Here is a 15,122-nt window from a genome sequence, read left to right as displayed (position 1 = left end):
GTGGGTGATATAAAAAATAATCATTTACCTGATTTAAGTTTGGGATCCATCATTTGTTTCATATTTAATTCTCAAGAGAACATTCATTTGTTAAACTTTCTCACAAATCTTCATAAAAAAAAGTCAGAAATATATTACATTTTTAAATTACAGAATGGTCTGATATATATTTTTAAATGTCAGCACTGTTGGAAAAAAGTATCCGTCCCTACAAGCTATGTGCTTAGAATATTCATTTCTGGTGTGCCCATGGCAGACGCAGTGAAAATCTGAATTTTAGCATTCTTCTGATTAAAATGCATTTTCGTAGCTTGAAGGAAGACATGCTCGGATATTAATGTGGCCTAACATAGCCAGTCCTGAAATGGAATCTCCAATCTCTGTAGATTTTCCTCTTAAAAGCATTAGCGTTGAAAATATTTTATTTTCTTGTTGGAAATCCGTTCGACTGCACTGTGTGATGTTTGGTATGTTATAAAATAAGGATAACAATGATATTAAAATAAAGAGAGCTGCTAAACTAAGATTGCTACAATATATGTATCACGCAGACAGAAATCTGTGTTCTAAGGCAGGGAGTCAGAGTGGAATAGAAGCATGTTATGCAAATTTTTTACATTTGACAAAGATCGTTAGCCAGGGGAGTTAATTTCAACTCAGACTTTGCAGATATTTTTTTATGAAGAGTAGAACATGCATAATTCATGGAAGTATATAATTTACTATTTCCCTTATAATCAGTGCCAGATTTCCCATTAAGCTAAACAGACATGTGCCTTGGGTACTTTATGTTTAGGGGGTGTCTAGCAACTAGAAACCACATCTGAAAGTTAAAATGTAAACATTTTTTAAGTTAATTGCTCCCATTCTGTAGCTTTTCCCCCAACAAATGCTCAGCATTAGAATGTTAAATTCTGCAATTTACAGAACAGAAATAATATGACCCGCTAGCTCTCGTATTGGTTTAATATGGCCAATAGCATTGTGAGCAACTAATGTTTGAACATATTAGGCTTTAGTGTGCAAATTTGAGGGTGTCATGTACTAATTGGTCGCAACTGAAAAAAATAATTGAACATTGAGTGGAAAAAACATTGAACATGCAAATTTGCCTTTCATGTGATTTGATTGCCACAGATCTATATATTGAATATATTGAAAACAATTGGGCTACCATGATAAATATTGAATGTAGAATCACAAGTACCACTTTTGCGTGTAAAAAAAAATATTATCCCAAACCAAAGATTAGACGATGTATGTGAAATTTATGAATTTCAAGAAATGTTAAGAAATGTACTAGAAACTCACCATGTGATTAATAACAGTGCTTAAAAGAAAATCTTGCAACTATTTGTCAACATCTATTTTTTGTACTATATTAATACAACTGCATATTGCATGTTGAGATCAACAAACCCAAAGTGAAACTAGTAGCTGTCCTTTTGCAGGGGTACATATTATCATTACAGCAGGCTTGCATTCTCATCTAAGTCGTCTGTAGGCACAAAATACTCAGACAAAACCACCGTACCATCAAAACCTCTACTGTATTAATATATATTTTATATAGTTTGGAGTGAGAGTTGGAGCAAGAACACCGAGGACTGCTAGAATCAGTTCAGTAGTAAGCCCTCGACACGGAGAATGGGATTGTCTAAGTGACCATGGGAGAAGAGATTTTTGGTCCTTGCCCCCAACAGCAGCAGACATCTTTGGGAGTGGAGATAGTCGGTCTCACTACCCAGCAACAGACAGCGTCACAGGGAGTGGAGACAGTCAATCTCACTCCCCTGCGGCAGTGTACCACGCATGGAGAGGAGAAAATCAGTCTCTCTCCTCAGCGGCAGCCAGAGTTACAGGGAGAGGAGATGATCGGTCCCTCTCCCCAGCAGCAGCAGGAATCACTGGGAGTGGAGATAGTTGGTCTCACTACCCAGCAACAGACAGCATTACAGGGAGTGGAGACAACCTGTCCTACTCCCCAGTGACACCAGCGACAGGCAGCGTTCCAGGGAGTGGAGACAACTGGTCTCACTCCCCAGCAACAGCAGGCATCATTTGGAATGGAGACAACCGGTCTCACTACCCAGCGTCAGATTGGGCTCCAGGGAGTGGATAGTTTCTTCCTCCCTCCCTCAACGGCCCTGTTTATCCCTGAGAGAGGAGAATTGCATCCTCCCCCCACCCCCAGCGACAGCATGGTGCCTCAGGAGTGGATTCTAGCAGTCATCCTTCCCAGAAGGACTCTGGATGTATAAACTGGAGCTTGTGGCAGAAGGCCCCCTGGATCACTGAACCTTTTGAAAAAGGTCACCAGACTAACACAGACCCAGACCGATTGGGGGTCTGGGGTCTGGTTAGTCCCCTCAGGATGGGGAAGATATGTAACAAGCGCTCCTTACCCTGGACATTTGTCACAAACTCCTGGAGGAGTGTGGAATCTGGCCTCCTGCCCACCGACTATGCCATGTGACAAACTCACTACCATGTGACAAACTCACTATTTCTTTCTGTTCGCAAGACATACACAGCACAAATACATTTCCCCAGTTTGGCAGCTACAATCTACCAAACACCGACTACCCCTGGCTCTTAAATTACAAACTAACCACAAATTTAAGTGCTCTCTCTGTGTGGCCGCCATTAGTATAACCAAACAACACATGCTGTGGAAAATGGCGGCATCTTGTTTTGCAAACGCAGGCAGCTGCACTTGGTAGTCGAACGTATGGAACTCAAAGTTGGATACATCCACGTGTGAACTTCGGAGATCTTGCGTTGATGCCTGCTTATATTCCCGACAAGACAGGAGAGCGCTGTTCGGTAGGATTGTTAGCATGAACTAGGCGAACATGAGCCAGGGGAACCGTTTGACAGTTTGTTCATTTGGAACTCCCGAAAGTGACCGACCGCTACCACTTTTTCTCTGGAACTAATTTGGGCAGACGCCACATGTGCGGTCGGTCAAAACTTTACCCCAGTGGTGATTCGGCTGTGCTCGTGGGATCTGAGCGCTATTTGGATATGTTGGGCGCTCAGATCCAGACTTGTGGGGGTTCATATATGTGTTGTTTGTATGGTTTTCATATAATATTTTGTACCTCTAGTGCCTGGGAAATACTTAGGTTAAGCAAGCGGGCTTATTGTACAAATGAATGGAGACCCCATGCTGGGGGTATGTGTATATAAGCAGGCCACTGGGCCATAATAAATCAGTTGCTTTACACCCTTTACTCAGTCTGGGCTAGTGTTTGGGTGGATCAGCTATACTCTCTGCAGGAGAGCTTAATCACTTGAAGCTGTACCCAAGACCCTGTTCCAGGGGGGGAAGCGATGGAGAGACCCCAGCCAAGCTGAAGCACTCCTGTGTCCCAGAGGAGAGCTAGGAAGCGAGCTTGATGGAGGTACCCAGTCGGGGTGCCAGGTGGTCTGTTACAGCGAGCAGCTGACAGGAGAAAGTTACTGACAGAGCGGAAAGACACGAAGGGGCATACCTATCAATTAGTGCAGTGCTCGTCAACCCTCTCCTCAAGTCACACCTCACAGTCAAGGATTTAGGGATTACCCAGGTGTGTTTAAGGTGTTAAAAAATACAAAAAAAAACACCTTAGACTCTAAGGTGTTTTTTTTTTTTCTAAACACCTAAGACAGACCCGGGTAATCCCTAAATCTTGGACTGTTAGGTGTGACTTGAGGAGAGGGTTGAGGAGCACTGAATTTGTGAAAAAATGTCGAGGGGGCTGTTTAGAGCTTTATAGGTAAGTGTTAGTTGTTTGACATGACTCATATACAGTATAGGAAGTCAATATAAGGGTGTGAGAGGAGTGACATGCATTTTATATATGTATGTTTATGTATAATATGTATATGTTATGTCATGTATGTCATGCATTCCAGTCATGCTGAATTAAATTCATGTATATTGTAATATTGTAATTTCCATCAACCATCATGCAAAAATGAAAAAATATGTATATCTATCTGTCTGTCTATCTATCTCTCAAAATTCTGCAATTACATAGAAGGGGATGTCAAAACTGCACATTTTCTGAAGATAATCTAGCCATAACTATATTTTTATAATTTCCCTTTAAATTGAAATAGATTTTTTTTCTAGATTATAAATAAAACACGTTCTTTCTGATTTACTGGACCTTGTTATTATTTCCATAAGAGAATGGAGAATTGAGCATTACCTATAATACACTCTGCATCCCCCTATTTCTGAGCACAAGTCAAAAAGAAATGATGAGGGAGGCAATTTATTTGAAATGACGTTTGCTCGATTCCATTTGCAAAATGATTTTTTAATACAATTAAAAATGATTTTCTGTAACATGAAAAAAAAAGTAAAAAAAAGAAAAGAAAAAAGCTCCCAGACCTTTGATGAACTTTTTCACTGGAATGAAGCATTGATCGATTGATCAAATGGTGTGTGAATATTTTCACTCAAGTTGTAACTCTTTCATACCTGGAACAGCACCAAACACATAGGTTTAATATTTTAGTTCACTATCCAGTTTTTTGCTCTGTGGTTTTACATGGACAATGAACACTGCTTGGAAGGATTTTTGTATGAAGCCATGCAAGCTTAGAGACGTCTTTGTTAACAAAGTATCACTGATCATGCCCATAATGGGTAATCTGCCCAATGAGGCGGTGTTTCAAGGGGGGTGTAGATCTCTTGCCCTCCCCCTTTTCCATTGCCCAGATTTTCTGTGGCCATCCAGTCACAGAATACAGTGTAGCTCAATGAGAAGTATTAGCAAGGCAGGAGCTCTCAAATAATTGCTGCCTCTTGAGTTTAGCTCCGTTGCGTTAACCAATCCAGGAAGTTATAGGACTGGTTGTTGATTGTTAATTTCTATTGAAATTTGCACATTTTACATAAAGCGTTTCAGCACGCTGAAGTGCTTCAGGTGCCTGGAGTGTCCCTTTAATGATTGCAGGTGCTCACTAATGACTGTCAGGGGCAGACTGAGCACAACCATGACAGCCAGGACCCAAGAGAGCCAGGGGCTCAGCCGCTCAGTCATGCTCCAGCTGGGAAGATCAGAGATCTCTCCAACTGGAAAAGCAAAATGTAAAAAAATATCTTACATTCATCGGTTGTAAGGGCTCTCATGACATACAGGTCCACAGCAACCTATCGCACTGCTTATTAACCCCCTCGTGCTAAGAGAGACCTGGAAGCATTACCTGCTTTCTGTCAGGTCTTCTCTTTGCCATCCCATCTGGTGCTCTGTGTGAAGAGGAAGTGACATCCCTTCCTGTACTTTCCTCTCACCCAGAGACCTCTCACAGCCAACGAGGTGAGGCAGCAGCAGACTGGCAGGGACAAGAGGGAACATGAGAGAGGTAGCTAGGTAAAAGAGAAAGATGGGGAAAAAATTAAAAGTTGCGGAAAGCGGGGCGTGGCCTGGATCTGAACGCGAGCAGTCGCATGGTCTGCTAGCTCCGCGGCTTTTTAGGCCCTCACACAGCTTTATAAGACCCGAATCGGGAAAAAAAACGGAGTTGAGGACTCCCTACACCATGACTCATCACAAAAGCAAACGAGCATCCGACAAGCAGGATAAATTGCATTTTTTCAGCAACAAACAGGGGCAACCGAAAGGGGCCCTGATACCCGAGGAATCGCAAGATGGCGCCAAGACGGATGGCGAACAGGGCATGCACATGGAGACCGCGGGCCTCGTACTCACCACAGAAGGACTGCAAGCTATGTTCAACGACATGGCGGCTAAGCTGCAAGGTACGCTGCAGAGATCATTTACAGACCTCCGCACCGACATTCGAAAACTGGGGTCCCGTACCTCGGAACTCCAACACACCGTGGAAGCACAAACAGAGGCACACAATCGCCTAACAGTAAGAGTGGAGGAAGCATGGGATAAAATAAATGAATATGAGGCAAAACTTGCCGATATAGAAGACCGCGCAAGATGCAGCAACTTAAGGCTGCGTAATGTCCCTGAACAGGTAGGCCCGCAGGACCTACCGGCCTATGCAGCTGGGCTGTTCCGCCTCCTGGTACCTGACTTACCACAAGACGTCCTGCTGATGGACCGAATTCATAGAGTAGCAAAACCACAATACTTACCTGCAGACACCCCAAGAGACGTGGTGCTTAAAATGCATTATTTCCACGCCAAGGAAGCGGTCCTCAAAGCCAGCCGCACACAAACGGACTTACCTTTAGAATATCAGAAGACCAAAATCTTTGCAGACATCTCCGCCATGACACTCAAGAAGAGGAAATCCTTCAGCACAGTTACGGAACTTCTCCGATCAAACAACATCGCATACAGGTGGGGATACCCGACCAAACTGCTGATACACCGCAACGGGACTCTCACGGCTATCATTTCCCCGGAAAACGGCCTGCAAACACTAAAGGACTGGGGTATCAACCTGCCTGCCTCTCAATCGGAACCGGCACAGGACAGACGCTTGCCTTCAACATGGAAGAAAGCAAGGAAATAATTGCCACTATAATGCCAAAAACTTTCCTAAGTCCGCAAGTATCAGATGACAGTGCTTTTGTTCATAGTTGTATTATAAGCAGTAAATGTGTTAAGTGTTAACTACCTTAATGGAGGCCTTGGATTAGCCTTAGCAGGCCGTGAGGCATAGCCACTATGAAAATGTGGGTTGGGGTGTGGGGCGGTAAATGGGAATCACTTGGCACAGGCCCAGACATGGCCCGGGTGGGGGCATGCTGCCGCTTAACACCAATCGGCCCCAATATTAGTGAGGGACAAGTGCCAACTCTAATTAACACAAGGAAGGTAAACCCCCAGGCACAAAGCCCTGGAACACCCAGATGGCCTCATGGTACACTCCCCATGGTCGCAGAGAATAGTTAATTCGCAGGTAAATGTATTGAGTAGACAATTATGTATAGGGTCAATGAAAATGTTAATGTGTCAGCGAGGGCCAGCCTCACGGTAGCACCATCAACCAGGATTGAAGCTTTTAGCTCCGACCCCCAGGGTTCCCCCTATGGGAGCCTAGCCAACGTTTTGGCATTAATGTTCTCACTTATGATTGTGTTGCAAAGTTGCAATGTAAATTATTATGTCACTTGTTTTTTCATTGTTATGACACCTTACCTACCCTCCCTCACCCCACACATGGGCCTAGTGGGTGGCCCAACCACTCTATACGACTTATATGGTAACTGGTCTGCAACATTCCCAAACCTGGAGCTGGACTCCGGAATGGGTCGCACGATAGGTGCACAGAGGAGAATGCAGAAAGGGATCTGCCTAGCTCGACATAGCTGGGGACAGCAGAGCCCTCACATAGAACATCCATTGGCAATGTACAGAAACATCCCTTATATGACACCCTAAGGTTCTATAGCCATAACGTGATGGGACTCAACCTCCCAGTGCAAAGACATCTCCTGGGGAGGGACCTCAGGGCCCAGGACGCAGACATCGTGTGTTTACAAGAGACGCACTTTAGGGGAATGACACACCCACGTCCTCTGACCTCTTTATATCCACACCAGTTTCACTCCACGGCGACCACCAAATCTAGAGGGGTATCCACCTACATAAGCAAGAAAGTAGCCTTTGATCTGATTTTGGAAGACATAGACAAAGAAGGCAGATATGTCATTATAGTAGGGCGCATAAACCATGTTCTATACACGATAGCCAATGTTTACGCCCCCAACACCAATCAGAGGAACTTTCTCCATAAAATAATTTGCAGGGTATCGAACATACAGCAAGGAGCGACGATTATCTGTGGGGACCTAAACAACGTCCTCAACCCAACTCTCGACACTACACTTTCCCAGCACAGCTCTAGATATAGGCCTCTCAAAAGGCAATGTGCAGCTCTGGTGAAATTACTGTCCTTACACCACTATTACGATGCATGGCGAGTAAAACATGCAGAAGACAGAGAATACACTTATCATTCGTCAGTCCATAACACATACTCCAGAATTGACGGGTTTCTGGTGGGGGGGGGGGGCGGCCTTGGGGCAGATAATAGACAGCAAGGTGGGACAGATTGTGTGGTCGGACCATGCCCCCGTGGAATTAATTCTGAAAGACAATTATGATTTTAAGCACAAAAGCCCCTGGCGACTAAACGAGACCCTCCTCACAGATACCACCTTTTCAACCACACTGACCAACTCCCTTAAAGCCTACTTCAGGGAAAACGCAAGCCCTTCATTGTCACATCACACTATATGGCAGTCTCATAAGGCGGTGGCAAGGGGAATACTCATAAAACAGGCATCACATATAAAACGCAAAACGCATACCAAAGTGCTAGATTGGCAGAAAGAGCTGTACTCCCTGACGGCCCAAAACCAGCTCCACCCGACCACACAGCTGAAAGATCAAATATCTCGAATACGACACGACCTACGCCAACATGTGCTTGATAAAGTGGGATACAACTTGAGGAGACTGAGGGCAACACACTACTCCCAAGGGAATAGAGCAGGGAGACTATTGGCATCGAGGTTAAAAAAACAACAGCTAGCACAGAAAATAGCGTACTTGAACACCAGATCAGGAGAGAAAGTTCTGACCCCCATAGACATTGGCAATGTGTTCGCACAATACTACTCGGCCCTATATAATCTTAAACATGACCCGACCACACACACTCCATTAGATACAGAGATTTCGACTTATCTGGATAATGTAAAACTCCCCACCCTGACAGCTCAACAACAAGACACGTTGGCGAGGCCAATTACCCCAGAGGAGGTTAGAGACACAATTAAGACCCTACCGAGTGCCAAAGCCCCGGGCCCAGACGGCTTCACAAACTCCTACTATCATAAGTTTGGGGAGGTAATAGCGCCGCACCTAGCTGCAGTATTCAACGAAGCAGTACACACGGGGTCACTGCCTGGGGAGATGCAGGTTGCCAACATTATCACCCTCCCCAAACCAGGCAAACAACCGACTTGTCCGCAAAACTTCAGACCAATTTCGCTCCTCAATACGGACGTCAAACTCCTCGCCAAATTATTTGCACTGAGACTGGGACCTATACTCCCCCATATTATACATGACGACCCGGTGGGGTTTGTGAAGGGCCGCCAGGGAGCAGACAATACTAGAAAAGTCCTTAGCCTCATGTATAGCCTCAGGGCGACAAATTCAGGAGGGGGAGTGCTGCTATCCTTAGACGCAGAAAAGGCCTTTGACCGGCTGGGATGGGGGTTCCTGGAGGCGACCCTTTGTAGGTACGGACTCCCGGGGGGCTTCATCTCGGTGGTCAGGGCCCTATATTCAGCACCAGTGGCCCAGGTTCTGAACTCAGGATTTGTATCTGAAAAAATCAAGATAACTAATGGGACACGGCAGGGGTGCCCCCTCTCGCCGCTGTTGTATGTAATGGCGCTGGAGCCCCTGGCGTCGGCTATAAGAGCACACCCTTCCATTCATGGAGTGCGAGTAGGAGACAGGGAATATACCCTAAACCTCTTTGCGGACGACATACTTTTAACGTTGACGCAACCACAAATTTCTCTACCTAACTTACTAATGTCAAAGATGGGTGGATGTACCAAAGATGGGTGGATGTAATAAAATTACTATTTTCACTGAGACACTATCTGGCAAATCTGTTCCTGCTACAAGAAAGAAGGATTGTAGTCCTTAACCACATATGCTGTTCCATTGAGCCTATTTGAAGGCTCTGGTCTTGTGAGTACCCCATTCTGAATTTTACCAATATAAGATATTTACCAAAGGTACTGCACTATATGTGTTCTATGTCCTAGATTGAAAAAAGGAAGAATAAAAGTTCCCCAAGAAGGGAGAGGGTCGCCTTTACGGACCCTACAGGCGCAAGAACTGAGCTAAAACTTTTTGGCTCTACAAAGTGTGAGTGGGAATAATCTTATGTACATATTTTATTACATACTTTACAGTTTTATACTATGATATATTCTTTGTGTTTATACTTTTAAGGAATCGTATATCAAGGTTAAGGTTTCAAAAGAGAGGATAAAAGATATTTCAGGTATACCCACTTGTTTCCAATATTCTCTCTATTTTCTTACATAACTTACTAATGTGTATACAAGACTATAATAGAGTATCTTACTACAAGCTCATCCTAACAAAAACGCAGGCGTTGGGCATTGATCTCCCGGGTCAACTCTTACGAACCCTAAAAGACTCCTTTAACTTTGACTGGAGGGATGATTACATAACTTTTCTGGGTATTAAGGTGGCTAGGTCGACACACCTAATGTTTAAGTACAATTACGAAAAGTTGTCTAATGAACTAATACAAACACTTCACCAATGGGGCAGTGACTTCCACTCATGGCACGGGCGCATAGCGGCATTCAAAATTTCATTACTCCCTAAACTGCAATACCTGTTCCGAACGCTACAGATTCCCATCCCCAAACAATATACACTAGCTCTACAGAAAAGCGTTACACAATTCGTCTGGGCAAATAAAAAACCCAGAGTGGCAATTCATGTACTCAAGAAACCAACATTACAAGGGGGAATGAATTTCCCTGACATAAATTTATACTACAAGGCTGCACTCCTTTCCACAGTAGCAACCACACACAGGACGGCTTCACCACCTCAATGGGTAGCCATAGAATCCTACTGGGCGTGCAGAGCGGGGCTACACCACCTATTCTGGGTGCCAAAAAAGCTGAGACCTGATGCGCCGTACATATTAGAGCAGACCAAGTTGCTATTAAATACATGGGATACACATCAAGTACACCTCAGTGGCCCACTGACAACATCACTAGCCACAACAATGTATAGCATCCATTTGAGAAATCAGACATTTGATCACAGCATATGGGCGACAGCGGGATGCACACATGTATACCACCTCTACAACGGAACCTCCCTAAAACAATTCCCAGACTTACAGAAGCAATTCAATCTACCAAATAGAGCAATTTTCCCATACCTACAGCTCAAATCCCTTTTGCAAACGACCACGGCCAGCCTCCGGGCGCCAACACTATCCAGATTTGACGCCTGGTGTTTCAAGGGGACACCACACAAGAAAATCTTTTCCATGGTGTATGCAGCACTGTTGGAAGGCAAAAAACATAATGTAGACAACTTTAAACACGCTTGGCATGAAGACTAAAGGCTTCACCTTCACCGAAGACCAATGGTCTAAGGCTTTCACGATCCACAAGGGTAGCACATCCTGTATCGCACACTTTGAACAGGTACGGAAATTACAGTACCGATGGTACTTGGTTCCGACGAGACTTGCACACATATATCCTGGCACCTCTTCCCGCTGTTGGAGATGCGAGGCAGACAAGGGCTCGCTACTCCATACGTGGTGGTCCTGCCATTGTATCCAGCCTTATTGGACCATGGTGAGCGAAATACTCACGCACCTGCTACCTATACCCATGGAACTAACACCAGCAATATGCCTCCTGTACATATGGCCAGAAGGTCTCACCAGGGTACATACAAAACTACTATTTCATACAATAGTGGCTGCCTGCATCCTCATAGCTAGAACATGGAAAACAAAAACGGCCCCCACAAAAACTGCACTACTTAAGCAAATCCAAACAAACTGGGAATATGAATTAATGGCTTATCGACAAATTGGGATAAAAGGGGCGACAGTAGAAGCGTACTGCATATGGGATAAATATTGGGAAAAGATGAAACCTACGGTAGATGGGGAAGAGTAGACCCCAGAGGGGATGGGAGCACCGAGAGTTGGGTGCTAAAAAAGTGCCTTAAAGTGACCAAAGGACCTATGTGTTGACCCTTCCCCCCCCCCAACACCAACACCACATCACGTGTTTGACTGGTATTCTAGAGGGTAACCTGAAGTGTTTACCTTATCGTGCAGATAATGTTGTGAAGTTATGATATATAACCCACTTGTACATAAGTTACACCCCGACCCCTTCCCCATACATCTCCCTCAACCCCCCCTCCCATTCACCAATAAGGTACACCCGTAAGAAGTACCTCCAGGTGTGTACTTGCATGCCAACCAATGGAAGTCACAGAGGGTAAGGTACCTACGGGAGCCTCACGAAACACAGCCGAGCACCTCACTTACTGATACCCCATGGAGATGGGTGACATTCACGAACAGACAAGAGGTTATGCAAGGGAACTCCCAACCCCCGCCCTTCTAGACTGCACCCCCTTCCCCTGTCTTCCATGAAATGAGCAATGTTTGTGCATCATGCGATGTACGAAATGTATATATATTTGTAGATACGAATGTAACCAATCAGAATTTTACATCCCCTTCCCGTTCTCTTCTGTACCCCATGAATACTTAAGAAAACAATAAAAATTGTAAAAAAAAAAAAGTTGCGGAAATCAATAGAAAAATAGAAGAATGGCAAGGAGTTTCATGGGAAGAGGACAACAATGTAAGGAACAGAGCATGGAAGAGATGTAGGGGAGCAATCAGAGGGAGAGAATCATGGTAAGAGGATTAGAGAGAACATAAGTACAGGGGGTCAACAATGGAAAAGAGAAATGTCCTAATGTGTTTTATACCCCACCTCCTATAGACTGTAAGCTTGTTTGAGCAGGGTCCTCTTCAACCTATCGTTCCTGTAAGTTTTCTTGATTTAGAGTTAAATCCCCCCTCTCATAATATTGTAAAGCGCTACAGAATGTGTTGGCGCTATATAAATCGCAATAATAATAATAATAATAATAATAATAAAATAGAGATGCTTGGAAAGTATGGGGAAATGATAGGGACTGGTGGAAAGATAGGCACATGCGTGATTAATGGGTGTAATGGGGCATAGGCACAGGGGTGTTGCATACAGACATGGAGGGTTAAAAGAAGAGGAACAAAATGAAAGATCTGGGTTAGAAAATTGTCAAGGGGAGAGAAATGTGGGCAATGTGTGACAGACAGCAAAAGGGATAATGTAGAGTCAAACAGGTGGGTGGTGTGAAGACATAAGTGGTGGAGGATGGTGTCTCCCTCCCCTCCTGTTCTTGCACACCGTGGTACCTGGTTTGACAGGAAGCTCCCTTGCTGCCACTCACCCGGGGTGCGACAGTGCACTGTCCCTGGAGTTACAGGCCGGTGGCAACTGCGACCCCTGCGGCCTTGATAGCTACGACACTAACAATGAGAACAATAATAAAATAAAAAACACTTACACAATATAAATAAACCTCTCATACACATACAGTTTGACACGTTTCAATTACACTCCTCATTCACACACACGCTGAGTTTCTCTCACATGCTTATACTGTACACATACGCACCTCTGCTTCACACTCCTCACAACTGCACTCCTAAAGTCACACACTTCTCAGATGTACTGCTGTGTTCACACACAGACACTTCATAAAACTCTATTCCTAAATTCATACTAATGGACTTTTTCAGACTCTCCACACTAATGGACTTTGGCATTGATACACCAACACTTCCCTTTATTCACACAGATAGGCCCTCAACAAAATTACACCACAGCATGTCGGCATAAAAACACCCATCCATTTCGATACCCCTGATTTTGCACACATCTGTTATACTAACTCATAGAACATTATATTCACACATACGCTACAGGTAAATAAAGCTCTGCCACTACACTTTATGACTGATGCACATCAACATTGCACACCTATACACCCTACTTTGACACATAGTATTGTAATATTAAGTCGCATACAAATACATCATTGCTCTAATATGTTTTCAACAGACAAAAATACATTCCTCCATTCTCACATGTATCCACTACACTCAAATGCATACATCAGGGATGTGGAGTTTATCTCGATCAATGCCAGCACGCTATGCATGTGGGGACAAGCTACAGACCGACTGCAGGATTAAGGCTGCTGGTAATGTGAAATATGGAATGGGACTGCACAGTATGTGGTCAGTGTGTGTTGGTTTGTCTGTGTATGAGTATGGAGTGTGTGTATGGCTGAGTGTGTGTTTGTGCATATGTGTTTCAGTAATTGTGTCAAAATGACAGTGTGTAATGCCAATGATTGTGTGCGTCAGTGATTGTGTCAGAATGACAGTGTGTGAGTCATTGATTGTGTGGGTCAGTTTTTGTGTCAGAATGACAGTTTGTGGGGTAATAATTGTGTTGGTCAATGATTGGATCAGAATGACAGTGTGTGGGTCAGTGATTGTGCAAGAATGACAGCGTGTGGGTCAATGATTGGGTCAGAATGACAGCGTGTGGGTCAATGATTGGGTCAGAATGACAGTGTGTGGGTCAGTGATGGTGTCAGAATGACAGTGTGTGGGTCAGTGATTGTGTGAAAATGACAGTGTGGGTCAATGATTGTGTTGGTCAATGATTGTGTCAAAATGACAGTGTGTGGGTCATTAATTGTGTGGGTCAGTGGTTGTGTCAAATGACAGTGTGGGTCAATGATTGTGTTGGTCAATGATTGGATCAGAATGACAGTGTATGGGTCAGTGATTGTGCCAGAATGACAGTGAATGTGTCAGTGATTGTGCCAGAATGACAGCGTGTGAGTCAATGATTGGGTCAGAATGACAGTGTGTGGGTCAATGATTGGATCAGAATGACACAATGTGGGTCAATGGTTGTGTGGGTCTGTAATTGTGTCAAAATGAGGATAGTGGGGACAATGTTTAATTAAATTAAACAATGTATATTTTAATTTTGAGAGTATATATGCATATACACATGTATATTAACTTACATGTATCATATTAATATGTACATGCATTGTTTATGCATGATCAGTACAAGAAAATAAAAATAGTACCAGCGCTAATATTGAAGAGATGTACAATATCACAAACTTGAGATTGAGATACAATTAACAAACAGCTGCTATCTCACCATAGACTTATCTTATAGAATAGCAATTGTGAACCAGTGTGATGGTGAAGCGCTTATACATTTTTTTATATCAGTGATTTTAAGTGCAAAAATGGAAAATAAAGGTATGATATTTCTTGTATACCTTAAGCTTTTTATCCTATATTGAGGTCACTAGGACCTTTTTTTTTTTTATAAGCGCTTCACCATCACACTGGTTCACAAAGACATGATCAGTGTATAATTTTAATGGTACGTGTATTTTAACATGAGAGACATAATAACAAACAAACAAAAAATCTAG

The sequence above is a fragment of the Pelobates fuscus genome, chromosome 1 (assembly GCF_036172605.1).
Source record: "Pelobates fuscus isolate aPelFus1 chromosome 1, aPelFus1.pri, whole genome shotgun sequence".
In the NCBI taxonomy this organism is placed as follows: Eukaryota; Metazoa; Chordata; class Amphibia; order Anura; family Pelobatidae; genus Pelobates; species Pelobates fuscus.
The sequence above is the reverse complement of the archived record's forward strand: the minus strand, read 5'-3'. Positions refer to the sequence as shown.